Source organism: Homarus americanus, unplaced genomic scaffold (genome assembly GCF_018991925.1).
Source record: "Homarus americanus isolate GMGI-L3 unplaced genomic scaffold, GMGI_Hamer_2.0 scaffold34921, whole genome shotgun sequence".
NCBI lineage: Eukaryota > Metazoa > Arthropoda > Malacostraca > Decapoda > Nephropidae > Homarus > Homarus americanus.
Genome location: NW_024741901.1, coordinates 18,502,751 through 18,510,250, shown reverse-complemented (window position 1 = coordinate 18,510,250; position 7,500 = coordinate 18,502,751).

Below are 7,500 nucleotides of genomic sequence, written 5' to 3'. Positions count from 1 at the left end.
CTACCCCTACCACCCATTATCACCACCACCACCCTTGCCACTACCCCTACCACCATTATCACCCACCACCCCCACTACTACCCTCACCACCATTATCACCACCAGCCCACCACCACCGCTGCCACTACTACCCCTACCACACCACCACCACCCCTGCCACTACTACCCCAACCACCATTATCACCACCAGCCTTGCCACGACTACTCCCCTACCACCATTATCACCACCACCACTGCCACTACCCCTACCACCATTATCATCACACCCTGCCACTACTACCCACCACCATTATCACCACCACCACCCCTGCCACTACTACCCCTACCACCATTATCACCACCAATTTCACCTGCCATAATTACTATCCCAACCACCATTATCACCACACACCATCCCGCCAATACCCCACCACCATTATCACCACCACCACCCTTGCCACTACTACCCCTACCACCATTATCACCACCACCCCTGCCACTACTACCCCAACTAACACCACCCCTGCCACTACCCGTACTACCACCATCACCCCTGCCACTACCACCATCACCCCTACCACTATCACCTCCACCACCACAATTACCACCACCACTACTACAATCACCACCGCCCCCATTACAACCATCACCACTACTACCACTACAACCACTATCACCAGCACTACCACCACCATCCCCATTACCACCCCTCCTACCACCATCACCACTACCACCAGCAGCCGACAGCAGGTAACCTTCACTTCAACGGTAATACACAAACATACTCTGTACACGGCTGATCACCTGTTGTTGTGGAACGGTTGTATTGGTTGTGTACAGTGTTGTATATGGTGTTGTAGATGTTGTGGTGTATAGTGTATTATAGAAGGCGTTGTATTAGTTGTTGTACAGAGAAACAGAATATACACCGGTACAACACAACACAAATGTGAACAAAATTATCCAGGAAGCCCCCTCCCCTCCCCTCCCCTCTACAGTGTGACTCAGGCAGCATCCAGTTAACAGTTCACCTGGAGGCTTCACCATACAGGAGAGGCTTCACCATACAGGATATCTCAAACAACTTCCTAATTTCATGTCAATATTGAAGCTGCAGGTTAGGTGATAAGTTGATATCCTTATCCTGCAGCCAACGGGATTATATGACAGGATATTGGTTATAGTAGAGTCTGTGGTAAGTAAGAAGTTATAGAAAAATACAAGTTACTAGTGGATAAATTACTGAGGATACAACACCTACCGTCTGAAAAAAAATATATCCTAGTAAGTTATTTACCTTGTACTTAACTATATAATAAAACTGTAGATTACGTAGCAACAGATATATCCATAAGGAACTAAAGTAACTTCCCGGACTGACAGGCAACACTATACTGTATGGTTAGTCACTAAACAAAGTGACGGGTGAGGCAGTGGACGGAGGAGGTGGAGTAACGAGGGAAGATGGTGCTAAATAACAAAAAATATTCACGTTTATACATAAGTAGATAATATGTTTGTAGAGACGAATAATGATGGAATTAGTGTAGTTATCATGTTTATTTTTTATATATTCTACTTTTAACCAGGCAATTTATGACACAGATTTTAACTCCTGATTTTTAACCAAACCGATCATGATGTACCGATTTTTTTTTTACTACGACCGATTTTTACGTAATATCCGATTTTGACGATCATTTTTTTTCCTCGTTCTCTTCATTTTCATTTCTAACTTTTGCTACCTTCCTCCTTTACAGTCATACACCCTGCACTTGGTGAACGTTAAGAGCTCAAGTTGCCACAGTTGTAACAGAGACCGGGTTGAAGGTAGCAGCTGTGGCCTGATGAAGTGTGTGTGTGTATGTGTGTATGTGTGTGTGTGTGTGTGTGTGTATGTATGTGTGTGTGTGTGTGTGTGTGTGTGTGTGTGTGTGTATGTGTGTGTGTCGCTTCTCTCACCTCCATCTCCTACTACTACTTTCTAAACAAAGAATAAAGTCACGTCTCTGTTGTTAGTCATACGTCTGAGCCCTTGGTCCTTAACCTTCAGCCCTTAACACTTCATCCTTTTTAACCCCTACCCCTAGCCCTAACCTCCACCCCTTACCTATACCCCCAGCTCCAAAACACACTTCATGTCCCAGTATTTAGGGTCATGTGTCACCTGATGGGCCACTGAGGGTAATGACCTGGACCTACGGCACCAGTTATGAGGAAGGTAAAACCCACAATGACTCACACTGACTGATAATTGTCCCTATAATGCTCAAGGTACTTAATGACAACATGTTAAAAGTGGGTCCTATACTCCTGACGTGACACAACACACTAAGTCTTCAGCATATAGACAGTGGTGGCCGACGAGCGTAGTGTAACTTTTTAGTAATAACTCACGGAAAGAAAAGTAGAATATATATGTATAGTAAAGTAGCCAGAAACAAACTTCGGTACATTTCAGAAACAAGCTATAATATGCTGTACACACACACACACATACATACACAGCTGGTACTGAAGAGTGAGTTAACTACATCACTACATTAACCATCTACCACACAGGTGGGTCGAGGCAGCAGGTGAGTCGAGGCAGCAGATGGGTCGAGGCAGCAGGTGGGTCGAGGCAGCAGGTGAGCCGTTCGAGGCAGCAGGTGAGCCGTTCGAGGCAGCAGGTGAGTCGATGCAGCAAGCCGTTCGACGCAGCAGGTGGGTCGATGCAGCAAGCCGTTCGACGCAGCAGATGGGTCGAGGCAGCAAGTAAGTCGAGGCAGCAGGTGGGTCAAGGCAGCAAATGGGTCGAGGCAGCAGGGCGAGCCATACTGGGCGATATAATTAAGGTGGGCTAAACACCCTGAGGTACCCCATCTTCCCTACTTGTACGGTTTGTTTATCACATCTTTATCGACTAGGAGAGCTTTTAAGTTTAGACACACAACAATGGCCAGGTACTCAGGAGCCCCGCACAACTTACCTCAGTGGGTGTACAAAACAAATGGTATCTTGAGACCTTATCCTGATAAATCAATTTGGGTGAGCTTAGTATTGTTACGCCCATTACTTATTGGGGGTCATTGTAAGAGAATGGCCAGATTTTAAATGATTAAATATTAAAATCTAGGCATTATTTAGCGTCATGGTAAAAGAATGGCCAGATTTTAAATGATTATATATTATAATCTGGGCATTATTTAGGGTCATCGTAAGAGAATGGCCAGATTTTAAATGATTAAATATTACAATCTGGTCAGTGTTTTTCTATGATCTTGTGTTGTGTGTCTTAACCACGGGAGGGTGTAGGTATGTCGGTATTGACTCTGGTATACAAGAAGACTCCTTGAAGGTTGTAACAAAGAAAAGTAAATAAATGCTTAAGAAAATGTTACCTATAACGTTGGCCGTATAGATCAACTCTTAGTGGTTGTTGTTGTTAGTGGTGGTTGTGGTGTTGGTGGTGGTGGTAGTGGTGTTGTTGGTGGTGGAAGTGTTGTTGTTGGTGGTGGTGGAAGTGTTGTTGTTGGTGGTGGTGGTTGTGGTGTTGGTGGCGGTGGTAGTGGTGTTGTTGTTGGTGGTGAAAGTGTTGTTAGTGGTGGTTGTTGGTGGTGTGTAGTGGTTGTTGTGTTGTTGGTTGTAGTGGTGTTGTTAGTGGTTGTAGTGGTGTTGTTAGTGGTTGTAGTGGTGTTGTTAGTGGTTACGGTGTTATTGCTAGTGGTGATGGTTGTGGTAGTGTTGTTACTGTCACTATTTTGGCTATGTATTTATTTATTTGTTTGTTTCATTAACTCAGCTTAAAACTAACCGGAGTTATATCAAACACTATTCATTAAATCAACTTCTAAAAGACCCAAACATAAACAAACAAACACAATATTGGTGTTATTGTAAGACTCCTTCACACTATCCCATACTAACACCCTGTAGCTCCTCCACACACACACACCAAACATGTGGACTCAATCATCTACATATTTGTCTCTTACACCGTGAGACTAAAGGGGATTAGACCGTCTTAAGCTGCTAACGAAACAAACACGACACTAAAAATCCACCTATGATAGTCCTTGGAAACGTGACGTCACTCTTTGTTTACATTCTGGATCAGTGATACCAGAACCCTGTTGCCACAAACCTTGACAACGCTGGCGATGAAGAGGTACCAACACCCAGGAGGTAAATTCATGTGAACAGGTGTGAACAGGTGTGATCAGAAGAGTTAATTGTATTATGAAGTCGTTGCAGGTAAACACATATCACAGCTACTCAGAAATCTACAGTACGTGGAGTTGTAATCGGAAGATATGCAAATCGGTTATCGGAAGACGTGTAATCGGTTAAGCTACAGATACACGATCAGGGGAACACTATATACAGTATATGATCGGTGTAGCTGAATAAACGTAGCAAATATGACAGATGCGACCAAGGAAGGTGATTGGCTGTGGACGGAAAGCTAAATAACAGCGTTCAGGGCAGCTACTGGTATCAGGTTAGCTTTGTGGCTGACAGTAACGTTCACGAAGTACAGCTAAGAAATTAAAAGTTTATAAACTAAAACAGAAAATATTATAATTACCTTAAGATTAACTCAGGCTTATTTTACCTAATGATTAACCAGGTGAACTAAACTGGGGGATAAACTTCGTGTAAAATAAGGTGGGAGACTAATCTTCAAGTGATCCAAATATTATATTAAGTTATATTAACGTGACTGGCCTACTAAATTATCAAGCCAAGGTCAGTGTACAGTATTAATAATGGCCATATGTGTTAACACAACCCAAAGCATTTCGGTTCATTATTATACTATAACTTTGTATGTAATTACTGTTACGATACAAAACGCAATCATAATAATATCCACAAGGAAATAAAACAATCCAGAATTTAATTTAAACTCTTAATACCGTACCGAAAAAAGTAAGTGTTTTTTTAATTGAAGTCTTTTTGGTAATATTAAAATATAATTTAAAGTAGTCCACCTCTGTTTGTATTTAAAAACTCATCATAATATCTACCCCTCAATAAAAAGTCCTGTTTTGTTATAATAGTCTTAAGACAATATCAAAAACGGAATGAAAACAGTTCCTCTTTTTTTTTAATTCACAGCCACACCTGATGAAAACAAACGAGCCTCCAGGTAATAAGGGCATAAACCGCCTGTCTTCTCGCAGCAAGAAACAAAAACAATCGGACGATGTTAAAGACGAAAACATTTGCATTCATTCTCAAGTCCATGAGCGAGCTGCCCGGCACGGCCCCTAAATCACCGCCCACCAACACCACTACCAACAACAACACCTTTAAGGTCGTGTTTCTCTCAGTACAAGAACGGGAGTCTCAGTCTTGTGTCGCCAAGTTGGAAGGCATCGTCTTCCAGAAAACGCTCGGCAAATCAGTTCCTGGGAATCAGAAGAGACTAAACCACAAGATGTTGTAGAGGCGATTATCATACGTAGTAGCTACAGATTCCTCGACCTTACAGCAACACGCGGGTTGTCCCTCCCTCGAGATGCTCGGCCAAAATCAGTTGTGAGCGACGTGCCTGAACCCTGATGGAGAAGCCGCCAGTGAGTGCTCTTCAGGAGGCCACAAGGACCTCGCCAGTATCGTTATCGGCCTCGCGGGTGTCAAAAAGCAGCGGCGACTGACAGCGAGGGTTGTCAATGGTGTGGGACTCCCAGGACTGTGGTCACGGCCTCCTGATCAGTTACTTCTCGCTATCTTAACTTGGTCATTGTTACATTATTTTTCAATGGGGAGAAACATCCTTGATTATATTCGTACACTAAGAAAATGTTTATGGGTCATTTCCTTAACAATAACGTGAATCTTAACTCAAAATAATGAATAAATAAACGTCCCGTCATTGGCAACACTGCAACTGACAGCAAGTGCCCCGAGAAGAACCATCGCGCACGTTCCTTTGTTCATTTTGGCGGGAAACAATCGGTGGCGCGTACTCATTTTGGCGGGAACGGCTCTTGCCGCGCTCACTCGGCCAAGTTCGTGAGGAGGTTGGAGGGTGCTTGAATATCCCCTCCTACCCGCGCAAATTGTCGGGAATGAGATGTAAATAATGATGGGTGAGCGGAGCGACACGCGGCTTACTAACAGATATCACAAGGCAGACGCTCGCCATCACGGAGGAGGAACTCACTCGCCTCGACATTTGTAAAGCCATTTTAAAACTCTCCCTCGATGAAGAGCGTCATTGTGACCACACTCTTGACGTCTTAGGGCGGGAAACCTTTGTGTGGGCCACTTTGGCGGTAAAAGCACGTTATCTGTGTCCGGGAAATGTAGATGAGGTGGAAGAGGGAACATGGGATTAGTACGTGTTGGGAGTACAGGTGTGAAGACGACGTAGATGGAGTGATATGGGCGGCTGTCACCTGTGGAGGAGAGGTCGAGGGGCCAACCTCTCCTACACGGCGTCTGGCTTATGGCGAGACCACTATGTTATTTTATTTCATCATCAATAATACATTTTCTTTTGCATTTATATAATGTAATGGTGAACAGGAAGAACTAGTGGTAAGGTATACACACATAACCAAACAGTAGTCACTCTCTCTACCTTGATCTTACCTGTCACTAATCCTCATTTAAGTCATTAACCTTTAAAATACCAAAATCTGGAGCAAAAGAGTGCTATACCGATAAGCACACATCATAACCACAAAGTCGACAATACTATTAAAATGTCATGTTCTTCCTTCCTTATGAGGTGTGGGAGGGAGATGGGTAAGTGTTAAGTCACTGTACAACTGTTTTGGTGGTGGGGAGAGGAGAGGGTAGGGGAGGTGGGGAGAGGGAGAGGGGTGGGGAGGTGGGAAGGAGGTGGGGGAGGGGAGGGTAGGGGAGGTGAAGGAGGGTGGCGAGAGGGGAGGGTAGAGGAAGGTGGGTGGGGAGAGGAGAGGTAGGGAGGTGAAGGAGGGGTGGGAGAGGAGAGGGTAGGGGAGGTGAAGGAGGGTGGGGAGATGGGAAGAGAGGGCGACTAAGGAGTTCACTGAGAGAGAGAGAGAGAGAGAGAGAGAGAGAGAGAGAGAGAGAGAGATGATTTAAATACCTCAATATATTTATCTGATTCATATGCAATTTTCAACTGAGTCGGCGGCAGTGAATGAAGGCTGTAACACCACACACATTTCTCACGTCGTAATTTAGATAAACCAATAAAATACGTCCTCATAATACCAGTAAGGAAAAACATGATTCTCAAAGTATAGTAAGTAGAAGTTTTTTCCTGACTCACTGAAACTTAGAGTGTGACAGAATATGGCGCCCAAATTGGTCTGAGACTGTACTGTAACTACAATCATCATCTCATCACCATTTGGGGGGAAAAATTAAGGTAAAAAAACTTTAAAAAAAACCCTTTCCTGGGCAGGTTAGGTTAAGTTAGGGCGGGTTAGTGTATTCAGTGAAAAATTTAAATGCCTCGGTAACTTTAGATAATACGAGATGTGGGAAGGATCTCTCTACATAGTTCTATCTCATAATTTCTATTTGGTGTTGGTCTAG